The following is a 12692-nucleotide window of genomic DNA, read 5'->3' on the forward strand; positions in this document are numbered from 1 at the left end:
GCCCTTGCTCCCTGTTCTGCCCCCAAGGCAGAGGCGCTTCAGCTTCCTAAAATCAAAGTCATTTTATATAGTTGAGAGATGCATATCTGAGAGACAAAGAAAGAGAAATTCCAGAAGGTAGCAGGCAGGAGCTGATATTTCTTGGCAGAACTTCCAGTGTTGTTGGGGTGGGGACCCTGTGTGAGAATTTCTCATCAGCAGGTGCTGTAGTAAGAAATGGGCTGCAAGGCAGAGCAGGTCCTTCTTTTATGATGTAGCACAGCAATCTATTTAAAAGCCCATACATTTAATTTCGAATCATTTTGTGTCTATTGTGTGAAGCAGGTTTATGTAACACTAGGAGCTTTCATGTTCTTTCTCAGATTGCCATTTGCAAGCAGGCTTCTCTCTGTGGCTCTTGCCTCTCCTTTTTGAGCCACAGCAAACCATCCCTGTCTCCAGAGCTTGTTTCCAGTGGGGAAATGAACCATGTTGTGATCAATTGTGTTCCTGAGGTGCTTTACAAAAGATGTGTGCAGTCACATGTAGCAGCTGATGTATCAGTGTGAGTGCATTGATTTTAGCAGGGAAATGCTGATTAACATCACTGACCTGCAAACATGTATGGTATTCTTTTCTCACATAAAGCAAGTTAGATGTAGTTTATGCCTCCCAGTACACAGGGCTTTTTCCCCCCTAAAATCTGCCTGGTGAGAGATGCAGAGTCCCTGGGCAGAGGGCCTGTGTGCAAACTCTTACTTGTGTTAAGGCATCTACTTATTTCTGTTGTTCAACCTTGACGTACAAAAATTCACTTATCTGGATTTTTTTTTTTTTAATTTTCTCTTTTTTTCTCCCCTTTTCCCCCCTTCAGATAGAAAGTTAATGTAATCAATTTTTCTGGGGAATAAAGGTGCCAGAGGAACAGCTTTAAGTCCTCTATCCTCTCAGTAGGCATAGATAAGTGAGTATTTCAGCTTCTCATGCTTATTGTATCAGTGATGAAAAAGAAGGCTGGTTCCTGGATTTTTGGTCTAGCACCTCAGGAACTTCAGTCACAAGTGTTTAGAAATAATGTATTGCTCCATTTAAAAGTCCTTTAAAAGTAATGAGTTCGGCAGAGAAAAAAACAGGGACGTGTTAGAATAATTTCAGTTGTCCTCTCTGATATGTCTCTTGATGCTTCTGGACTAAGGAACTGTTGAAAACCATGTTTTTTGAATGCTTCTTCACAGTTAGTAGAATTAGAAATTTTACCATAAAAAAAAATTTACCAAACAAAAAAAAAAAAAAAAAAAAAAAAAGGAGAAAAACCCCCAAGAATGTCCTGATTCCAGCACTGTTCTTCTGCAGGGCATTTATGTTTCTAAGACACGTATCTTTATTCATGGTTGCAGGTGCTGCACATCTTCAGTTATGTTTCGGTGCATATTTCAGCTGGGTTTCCATATTGGTTTTCTGGGGGAAGAATGGTGACCTGCTTGTGTAGGATGTACACACACCTGTGTGCAGGTTTGAATTTTTGCAGTAGTTTTGTGACAGTTACAAGAAGTTTTTCCAGAGTAATAAAATTCTTTAGTTTTGTGTTCAGTTGATTTTTATAGGACTATGGGTGGCTGTAAAATGAAGGGGCATGATGCAGTAAAATTTTGGTTCATTGGAAGTATTGTGGGTATGATAAAAGGAGGAGCTGAGGCACCAGAATGAAGGGTGATACTTTTGAGAGGAGGACAATTGGTCAAAGAAACAACAAAGCTTAAAGCTTTATAGAAAATCCTTGTGATTCTGTCATGCAAAAGGAGGAAAATGGGATCCTTCCCACAGCCTCCTACCTTGGATAACTCATTCATGCCAGAGGTTCAGTGATCATAAACTGTCTGAATATAGATTTTGTAGCGTTTTATACTTGCAGTGTTCAAGAGATAGTAGCACGTACAAATAACATGTTAGCAGAATATACTGGACCCAAGGGGACTTTCCTGCCATATAGTAAGAGAACAATAATGTCATCAAAAGTTTTACTGCCAAAACAGGACTCTAGTTTTGTCCTCTAACATAGCACTTGCTTCAGGCCAGTTGATTTTCTCAGATCTCAGTGCAAGTTCACAAGAGTTATGCACACATACCCTGTGGCACAAATGTCATGAGTCTGAAAGTTCTGCAAAATTGAGTCTGATATTGCCCAGCTACACGAGATGTACTTTTTCTCTACTGTCAGCATGGAAAAATCTGCTTTATTTTTCATTTGCAGCCTTCCACTATGAGTTATGCCAGTACCATCACTGTGAACCTAAGTTAATATCAGAAATTAAAGTTACATTAAATCAAGTGTGGTGAGTTGTTTTTGACTAAAGTTGTAGCCCTGAATTGAGTTGGTGTAGTCCTGGGGCTTTGCAGGGGCTTTTTTCTTCACACTGCTTCATAAGGTGAGTTAAAGGTATCTAGAGTTTTAATTAAATGGGATAAATAGCTTAAATATAGACACCATAGAATATTTAGAAACCTAGAGAGCTGCTGACACAGGCTAGGTAAGAACTTTCTTTTTCTTGAATGATCTGCAATTGCAGATTCATTTATTCCAAAGGTACACAGTTTGGTTGCAGGAACTGGGTGATGGATGAATCAAAGATGACAGTGTAAATGGTGTCTGCCCAGCAGCCCGGAGGGATCCCTGGAACATGTGAGTTTCTCATTTGGTGATTTTTCTGGCAGTGATGCCTTGGTGCAGTGACAGTTTCTGCTCCAGCTGTCAAGCTAAATTGTTCCTGATGGTGGCTGGTATTTACAATGATGCTGTTCATTTGGGTTCCTCCAGTGAACAATCTCCTTTGCATGTTTGGATTGCATGAATTGAATTTCTGTGAAGTGCAGGGAGGAATCTCTAGTTTTCCATGAGACCTCTTACTCTGCCCTTCCTGCATGTGATCTCTGGCTTGGCTGTGTATGTGTGGAGATGGATGCCTGTATAACCAGGCTCTGCTTTTCCCTTCAGTTGTTGCCCATTGTCAATGCATGGATTGCCAGGGAATCTGGTCAAAAAGAAATTTGGCTAGCTAAAGATGAACTGAATTATTCCACTGAATTTTAAGTATAGTATTGGAGATTATCTAGAAGATAGCAGAGCCCCTCGTGGAGACCAGAGTTAGCTCAGAGTAGGAGAGTACGGCTGAAAGGAATCTAACTTTCTTTATTATTATATAACTAACTTTATTTATTGTATGTTCAAGCTTGCAGAAGCCCCTTGATTCATTATAGGACAGGATATGAAAAGTACGTGGTAATGAAGATGGCCTAAAAGAATGAATTGTACAAGAACTGGGGTGTTTGAGCAGGAGATAATATTTGCTGAAGCTGCACCTTCAGTTAAGTTTTTTGCCTTGTTCTACCTTATAATCTTTTTGCTCATAGAATTTATTTCACAGCAGGAGTTGTCCTATGACCAGCTTCTGTGTTCTCTTTTGGGGGATGTAAGACTCCCATGAACTAAGGTGGGCTTTTCTCTGGGCTGGTTTGGGGCAGTATTTGCCCTTTGTCCCTGGCAGTATAGAGCATAGGCTGTGTGTGTGGACCAGAGTTGTCCAGAGAGGGATTTCTCCCAGTGCAGAATGTGTACGTGTCCTAACCTGTATCTGCTCATCTACTGTAGTTTCCCAGAAAACTTTCAGGATGGCATTGGGGGCTTATCTGTGACCAAAAGAGATGGAGGGTAGGATGTGTGTGGTGGCAGCCTATAAATCCCTGCTCTGCACCATAAATCCCTGACAGAATCCCCAGCCTCAGGCTGAGGGGGCACAGTGCCCTCAGGAGGGGGATGGAGTGGAACATTATGGACAGTTTGTGTGACAGCTCTGACTTTGGGAAGAAATATAACACTGTGAGAAGTGGGGTGCAGCTCCTGTGAGGTTTGCTGCTCTTCAGCTGGTGAGATGAGAACTGAGTAGAAGGCAACTGCACTGTGTCAGGGCTGATCCCAAGTGAGAGCAGCATTTTCACCTATGTGGGATGAGTTCAGGTGTTGTGTCTGCTCAGTGTCTGAGGGTGGTGGGTCACAAAAACTGGGGAGCTGTTTTGAGTAACCACCCTTGTCTGTGAAAATGCTGATGAATGGCAAACTGCATTGGGTGGCAGGTGTGTGTGTGTTAAATAACATACAATTTAAACTGGGGCAGAACACATTGCTTTAATTTTGCCTAAATGACACATACTGCTTGAGACCAGACTAATATTTCTTTCAAGCTGTGTGAAGTTTTTTACATGAACAATGACTACGTCTCAGAAAAAACAAATGCTGTTCTAAATGCAGTTTCAAAACCTATTCATTAATGCCCATGTACACACTTTCAGAAATAGTTTTTCCACGTAAAGAAATAAATCAGAAAAATCTTATATGAACTTAGAAGGTGGTTCAGTGGTGTGAAATCTATTTCTTCCACTAATCTGAAAAAATACCTCTGCCATTTAATCCTGGTCTGTATAATATAGAGGTTAACCTACAGATAGTGCCACGGGGTTTGTAGAGGAAGGAGGAGAGGAACAGCCAAGCATGTGATTGTAGCTTTATGTCCCACTTTGGCTAATGCCTCAGATTCTCCTGCTTTGTCACTTGTAGTCTTATGCTCAATAAACATGAAAGATTGGTCTGTAATAGCAATGAATGTATCCAGATGCTTGCACTGTAATTAAAGGCATATATCACACAATAAAGCACATTTGAATGAAAAATCTTCCCATTAGACATGTGGTTCACATTTATTTCCCCTTATTGTTAAACTTCTGGAGTATAACCATTGATGGAGTATGAGGAGGGACTTCTAAAGGGCTGCAGTGTGAAGCTCCCAGGAGCAAAGAGAATTTTCCTGTGGGGTTGGAGGGGCACAGAGCTCCTCAGTGCAGGCTGACCTGCACAGCAGTGCTGGCTTCTTCCACATGGTTGGTGGATCCAATTAGCACAGACCTCAGAACCAACACTGCCTAATGATTTTTAAGCTGAAGAAACTGGACTAAGGGATCAGCCTGGCTTTGAGACAGAAAAATAAGAAGCCATTAGGGGCAATTCAGTGTTTTGTGAATGTTAAAGAGCTGATCTGAGGGGAAAAGAAGTGAAGCAGCCTCTGTGGACAACGGGAGCAATCTGAAACCTCACTCTGCCTCTGTCTGAGCCTTTTGGATAGCAATGGAAGAAATACTGGTAAAGATAACTCCTGGTGCACCTTGTAGCCTCTGGTAGCAGGAGGCAGCTCTGCCACCTTCATCCCTGATCCCTTGATCCCTTCTGATCTCTTCATGGTCCCAGAATTGTTCCCTTGTTCATGTTCTCTACTTTAGTCCTCCCTCAAACTCTGTATCTGATTTTGAAATGGTTAAAATATCATGGAGAAAGGAATAAATAAGCAATCAGAAAAGTTAGCCTTCCCTCAAAATGGCATTTCTATTTATAGTACCTTTAGCGAGTTGCTAAAGCTAAATTCTTTAGAAATGATTGAAATGTTTTTTGATTGACCAAACTGAACATATTTTTTCTCCAGATTTTCAGTTTAAGAAAAAAAATATGGAAGTAACAGTTTTCATCTTGGTTCTGCACCACTCTATCATTTCTGGAGGTGGGGCAAAGTCACAAAAAAACAGAGCCTGTTTTTCACCCAGGGCTAAAACCTGTCTTAAGCTCTTTGTGATACTCATTTGTGACCCTGCTCCTGTTGCAGCTGTATCTTGACTTCTTGTTCCACTAGAAAGCAGTCATGGAGTAGAAAAGCAAAAGATGCTCTCCTCTTAGAAGAAATACCAGATTTTTTGCTGAGTGTGCTTGGTGCCAGTAAGGCTTAAGAAAAATTTATTTGTGAAGGTTTTTAAAAGGACTTTTTTTTTTTTTCACCAGTTTGATCCACTTTTGTCTTTTTCTTGGAGGTGTAGTGGCAAAGCAGAGAGAGCCAGATCTTGCTTTCTGCATCAGATTTATAGAGGACCCACTGAGTGAAAGCATTTTTTTAAACTATGAGACCATGAAATGTGACATCAGTGCATTGTCTTAACCTGTCTGGCTTCATTAGAAACCAGGTTGTAATTGAGCTATACAATTACATCCTGAAGTCAGACATTTCCAAAGCAGGTCTTTGTGTGGAAGATCCCTGACCAGTGTCTTTATGTGGTAGAATGGAGACTGAGTTTCTTTTGCCTGAAGACCTAATCTCAGTGACGAGCATGTGAAATATTTTTTCTTAAAATGGAAAAAAAACCCCAAACTTCCCAACTTCTGAAACGTTTACTTTTTTCCCCCCCTCTCTTTATGGGACAGATGAGATAAATGTATTTAGTATTTAATTTGTGTTTTGACCAGTTTTCAAAACAGCCTGGTTCTAGTGTCCCATTTATTATACAACATCTGTAGGGAGCTGAGCAGCTCTGGTGAGTCTCAGACATGCATATTCCCGTTCCATGCCTAAGACAATCTGGCTGTACAATGCTAGAGAAGAACCTTGGGCTGGAATGAGGTCTCTCGATGCAGCTTTTAATCACCTGGAAAGGAAATCAAAGTAAAGAGATAAACTGGTCCATTTGTTTTCATTACAATTACTAGTTTTTACTACTCTGTGTAAACAAAACCCATAAATTTGGTGCTGGTAGACTTCTTTCTACTAAGTTCAGCCCCTCCAGCTGTTGCACAAATCTTTTGGCTTGAGAAGTAGGATTTATTTTTAGCTTCTTTAGTGTGGAGCTGCTGAGAGTGCCTTACCTGAATTGTGGTTTCCAGGCAGCTTGTGACAAGAGAAGGAAAGGATAAGCTCTTTTTTCCATTAGTTCCATTATTGGGTCCAGAAGCACTTCCAAGTTTCAGATCTTGGTACCGCTGGAGCCCTGCTTTGCAAGGTGACAAGGATAAGTGTTTCCCTTGGAGGAGTTGGAAAGAACAAGCACAGGTAGTTCTTGAGCTGGGTATCAGATTGAAGGTGATGTTACCCATTGTATCCCTCATGGTGACTCTTGACACGCCAGAGGTGTTTCACTAAGAAACACCCAGACTGAAGGGAATAGTGGAATAGCAGGAAGACAGGAATACTCTGAATCTTTCTTTGAGTGCAGCCTTTTCTGCTGTGGGTAATAAAGCCACTTCCATGGCAAGGGTTGCTCCTGACCTGGTTTCAGCCACACAGCTGAAGTATTTTAGACCTGAGTGCTGTACCTACAATGCTGCAAGTAACATGTCCTGCCTCCCAGGAGAATCTGAGAGAGGTGTTTCCATAGTCCCCACAGTTTAAACATTACACTGTTGCTGTGAAAGGGAGAGGTATCCATCTGTCCTTAGAAAAAGCAGGGATGAAGAAGTAGGGTGTGTTTCTGGGGTACCAATAGCTGTCTTCATGGCTGTACTGAATCTATCCTGTGTTCAGCTGGCTGTTGTCTGACATGGCTTATCTGTTCTGCACTCTAGAGGTTGAAAAGTGTTGTGACTTTTTCCTCCAGTTCCATTTCCTTCTAGGAATGACCTTTCTGAAATATTAATGATGACACCCTTCTTCTTTTGAAGTTTCATCTGTAACACAGAATTATAGAGAAAAGATACAAAGATATTTTCTGAGAATTTGCAACTTTTTCTGAGCCTTTAATTTTTTTCTAGTGTTAATGTTTTTTTTCCTTTTGTAGAGAAAATTTAAGACCCTGCAAAATTTAAGACCCTGCAACAGACTTTCTTTTCTGAGTTATCCTTTGCATGCAGTCCAATTTCCTACAGAAATGTTGACCTAATTTTATTTTTCTTCTGCCCTGGTTTGAATTTTTGGCAGGAACCCTCCACACATCTTGTAGATTTTTCCCACCAGCTCTGGCTGAGAAGGTGTTAGTTTGCTTTGTGCTTTTCTGGGATCAGAGCCATCTTTTCATGTAAGCAATCTGAGCTACTGCTTGGAATCGTGCTCTTCTGAGGCCAAGCAGGCCAGGCTAATCTGACCCTCCTCATAATGTGTCAGCTGTTGCCAAGTTATTACCACTAGACCCACTCTCACCCTGATGCATTTATTTTGAATACATCTTTCCATCATCAGCTGTATGTATTGTCTAGAAGTGGTATAATTTTTTTGTGTAATAAATTAATTATTCCTCTAAATTCATGTAGTTCAGCTGATCTTCCTCACTTTATCTAACAACATTTGCACTCTTGGATGGCTGGCAGGCAGGAAACTATGGAGTCTCACCAGATGTTTTCTCAGGCCAATAGACCTGATTTCATAGCAAAAAATAATATTTGATTTTATTTGCTTATAGGCTGTTATGTATGTTCCTGGTGCCCTTAGGTGTGTATACATTAAAGTCTATAAATATCAAAGCTCTGTGGATTTCTTTAGTCTGTTTTCTATTGCTTTTCAGTCTATAAGTGACATCTGTACATGTTTCTTGCAGTGATGGAGTGTACACAGGCTATTGTATGCTTGGTCCTTCCTGGGCTTGCCTTCAATCTTCATTCTTCTGGGTGCTTCCCCTGTGAAGATCAAGCAGGTCAGCCTGCAAACAGGGAGAAGATCACAAAATTCATCTCAACCAGATCCTGTGTCTCTGGTGGGGTCATCTCCTTCTGCACTAGTCACTGTGAGCTTTTTTAGTGTCTGTCAGGAGAGGTGGAAGAGTCTAAGGCTTGAAAAATGAGCAATTTTAGAAGTGTCTTGCCCGTCTAAAAATGAGCCTGGGTGACTAGCTTGGACATTGGTAACTAACACCAGGGGGTTTAGTCTCTTCCTCTGGTTCCTTCATTGCTCGTTCTTCTCCCCTCTCTCCATATGTGGAATTGAAGCAGACCAGCTTCTCATGCTGTTTCAGTTTTGAGAGGCTTTGCTTCTTCAAGAAAACCATTCTTTTTTTTTACTAGCTCTCATCGGTAAAATAAACAGAACACCCAAACCAAATCACCCACAACCCTGAACAAGATCTTCCAAGCCAGCCAACATGATGTGTCACCTTGAGAGTTTGTACTGGAGAGTTGCAACAGCATTTTTCATATGCAACACTGTGCATGCATGTATGTATAGCTCCTTTCTCTACAGTTTTGTAGTTCTGAATGGGTTTCTGGCACGTTGCTTGTGTTTGTGGCACAGAATCTGGCACCAGGGATAAAGCTCCTTTTTTAAGGGGCTTGCCAATTTACTTGGAAACAATGCTGGTGTGAAATAAAATGTTGCCACTGTTCTTAGAGTTTGAAGACGAAGCATTCTGCCTGTGGTACGCAAAATCCTCATGATTCAGATTTGTGCAGAGCAAAACAAGCAGGAGTTAAGGTCTGGCCTGTAGTGAAACAAAGTTGTGTATCACTGGCGCTGCCAACGTCTTTCCTCGCACAGATTGTGTTCTTGGTGAACTGCAGGGCTGTGTTGGTGGATGTGATATGTTTGGTGCTACAGTCCTTGAGTGGGGAGTGATGCTGTTTGGATAAATATTTGCCATTTACCTTTTTGATGGTATTTTCTGTATTTCCTATTTTAAGTGATAGGTCTGACTAGGCTCCTGAGTAGAGGCAGAGTCAGAGCTGCTGCAAGCCAGTCTTTAGCTGCATCCAGAAACAAGACCTGCCCAAGCAAACATAAAGACCCGTAATGGTCTTAATTTTTCAGTCATCAGAGCAAGTCAAATAGAAGAAGGAGGTTCCAGAAAGGCCACACCCTCCCAATACCATCCCCATGGTACACTGGAGTCCACCCCTCTTGAGCCAATGTGTTGGAGTGCTCTGGTGGAAATGCCAGAGATTACTTGTCACTAAAGAGTCAGAGCAGAGCTTTAAAATGGGAAAATCTTGGCACCATATTTACATACTTTTTTTCATTTCCTTAGGATTCAGCCTGAGGACAAATTAATTTCTGTTGAAATCTGCTGTACTTGCCACTAAATTTGTTGTCTTTTCTAAAGCTTGTCTTCTCCCATGGGGAAGATAAACAAAAAGTATATGTATATATTCCATTTTAATGCATACTAGAAATCACTTTATTGTATGTTTTATTTATTTATTCAGCACTAACCTTTGCATTTGCATCTGTAAATAATACTATAAAATTGCACTGGGCCAGAGAGGCCTTTTAGGGGTTTGTTCTGTCATACAGCTTTGAGACTCAGTCATCTGGTTAAAATTTGAAGTGGATGCCCAGAATAAGTAGGTGAGTAATAAATAAAAATTATTGAAATATATTATTGAATAATATCATCTTTATCTGAAATCACATAAAGGCTGCAAGTTCAGTTTAATCTTTCTGACATCAGTCAGTCTGAGCTTTAATAGAGAAAAGAAAGGAAAAAAACCCAGACCAATGGCTAGTCTCTGGTTCTCAACTTGATACAGAGTGGAATGCTCCCTGAGAGAGACACTGGGAGACATGACTGGTTGAAAGAGATTGTGCTTTATGTCACTGAGCTTTCTATAGCTACTGCTGTTATGCTGCTGCAGAAGAAAAGTAAATGCCAGGGGCAAAAGATAAAAGAGAATCGAAGGAAATGGCTGTATGTTGCTAATCCTTTCCTCTTATGGTGAGTGTGTTAATCCATTGCAGAATACAGTCAGGATTCTAGGCCCACTTGGACTCGTTTTTGAGAATGACTTAACTGGGACTAAGTTGCCTGAAGCCTAACTTGCACCTGTAGTCAGCACACACAATGGATTACCAAGCTGTTCATGTAACTCTGTCTGTGCAGAGGTCCTTGTATGTGTAAACCATGTCCAAGATTCCTGGCAGGAGCTGTTTTAAAGTTGGGGGAGTGTCGTAGAAATGTAGAATTTTGACTTTGGAGTGTGGATTCTCAGTTATTGTTTCTAAAAAGTTGTGTGTTCTGAGAATTAGTTACCATAGTATTGATGCTTACTTCTTAAATCTAATCTTGGATTCGGACAAGGAATTTTCTTTTCCCAGCTCCTTTAATTAAAAAAGACAAGTGATGCTTTGTTGCTTTATTTTGTATCTACGCAGAATTCCTTTTGGGGCAGAGGACTATCATATTTTTAGCAGAGGAAGTATGGCTATTGTGAACTTTCAACATAGTATGTTACACTGTCTAGAGACAGTGCTACATAAATATGGCCAAATTAGAATATTCAGATAATATCTGATCTCCTGAAGAACATGGGGCAGAAAATCTTTCCTAATATTTCTTACAACAAGCTCAGTGGTGTTGGCTGAAGTTTACATAATTGGAGCCTTCTTCGACATGAAGATTGAAGGATGCCTGCTTCCATATCTTTCCTCTATATGTGTTTTACTGGCAGCTTGAGCTGTTACTGGCCAGTCTGGAATTCCTGTTGGCATAAATGTAAAGGCCTGATTCTTTTGTCTTTACACATATCAGTTGCATTAGATACTTGATGGAGTCTGAATTTCAGTTTCTGACTTTCTTTTGCTGGCTATACAGTGATTTGGTTGTGTAGTTGAGTACAAGCATAGCAAGAATTAATTAACTGCCTCAGGCATTGGACACTTTCAAGCAGCCCTTTCCAATCATCTTTCTAAATTGATCTATGGTCCAGATCTGGTGTGCCTGCTGCGTCTCTGTGGTCAAAGATACTGCCTATTCAAGAAATGTTAATATTCAGTGTGAGCACATGTGGTTTATATTCCCAGTCACACTTAGCCATCCATCACAGCTGTGCCACAAGAGACATCACTAGGCTGTGAACCCTTCCAATTTGAACATGGACCTATCTCCAGTTTTCAAGTCCAGGTACTCAAAATGTAATGCAGAATCTCATGTGCTCAAATGGTATCATTTTCCCATGAAGGACTTAAATTTGGCTATTAGAAACATTTATGTTCTTCAGTTCTCTTATCTACCTCCTTAGATGGAAATCAACCCTTGTTTTGTTAAGCCAGAATTTATATCAGATGAAATTTATTTGAAATCCTGATCAAAATGCTGCCTGATATTTAGTTCTCTGTGGTAAAGCATATTTTTTTCTCTGAGGGACCAAATTTGCTCACAGTTGTAGAAAAGGAGCTTGCATATGTTTTGATTGTGAGAAGATGCATTGGGGGTAAGAAAATAATTGCATGGAAGATGTTGTTTATGGTATTAAGCGAAGTATGTATGAATCAAATATATGTCTGGAATTCAGTGTGGAGTTGTATGGAAGTTTGGTTACATTCCAGCTGTGTTATTTCTCAACCAGAAAGACTCAAAAAGATCATTACATTGAAAATTTGGCTTTCCAGAACAGTCACATCACTGTCTTTGGTGTTTAATGAGCAGGTTGATTTCTAACTTATCTAAAAATTTAGACCTCATTCTGAATATTAGAAAATATAAATTAGGAGCAATTTACTTTTCAATACAGAAGAGATCTGATTCATTCCATAAAAACAAATCATGGCATGACCTTGAGTATAGAGTCACTACCACATCAGAGTCATGTTGACTAATCTGATTTGTCTCTTGTTCTATTTGATACTAGGAACTCACATGTCACCTGCTTCCTATTAGGCAAAAAAAGCCAGGGGAACAGCCAGCTTTGTTACATGGCAGTCAAAGTGAATGTGTTGACAGCTGAAATTTGGAGCCACAAAGTTGTTGACAGGGTTTGGGAAGAGACAACCTGCTTTTAATTCTCAGGAGCCCAGTCAGGTTTAAGGTAAAGGGAAGACATTGCCTTGTTAGCCTCCCGTGGAAGTGAGGGTGATCTATAATTGTGTATAATTATTGTGAGCAACCCATTTGTGTTCTTTAATCTGAGCTGATTTTAATACTTTATCTAGCAA

General features: G+C 40.4%; 1 protein-coding gene across 1 annotated transcript in view; it reads left to right on the forward strand.

Moving 5' to 3' along the window:
- The window catches only part of SORCS3 (sortilin related VPS10 domain containing receptor 3), a 268680-nt gene that overhangs the window by 158652 nt on the left and 97336 nt on the right, over nucleotides 1–12692 (forward strand). The window lies entirely within an intron of this gene.

The sequence above is a fragment of the Poecile atricapillus genome, chromosome 6, assembly GCF_030490865.1.
Source record: "Poecile atricapillus isolate bPoeAtr1 chromosome 6, bPoeAtr1.hap1, whole genome shotgun sequence".
Taxonomy (NCBI): domain Eukaryota; kingdom Metazoa; phylum Chordata; class Aves; order Passeriformes; family Paridae; genus Poecile; species Poecile atricapillus.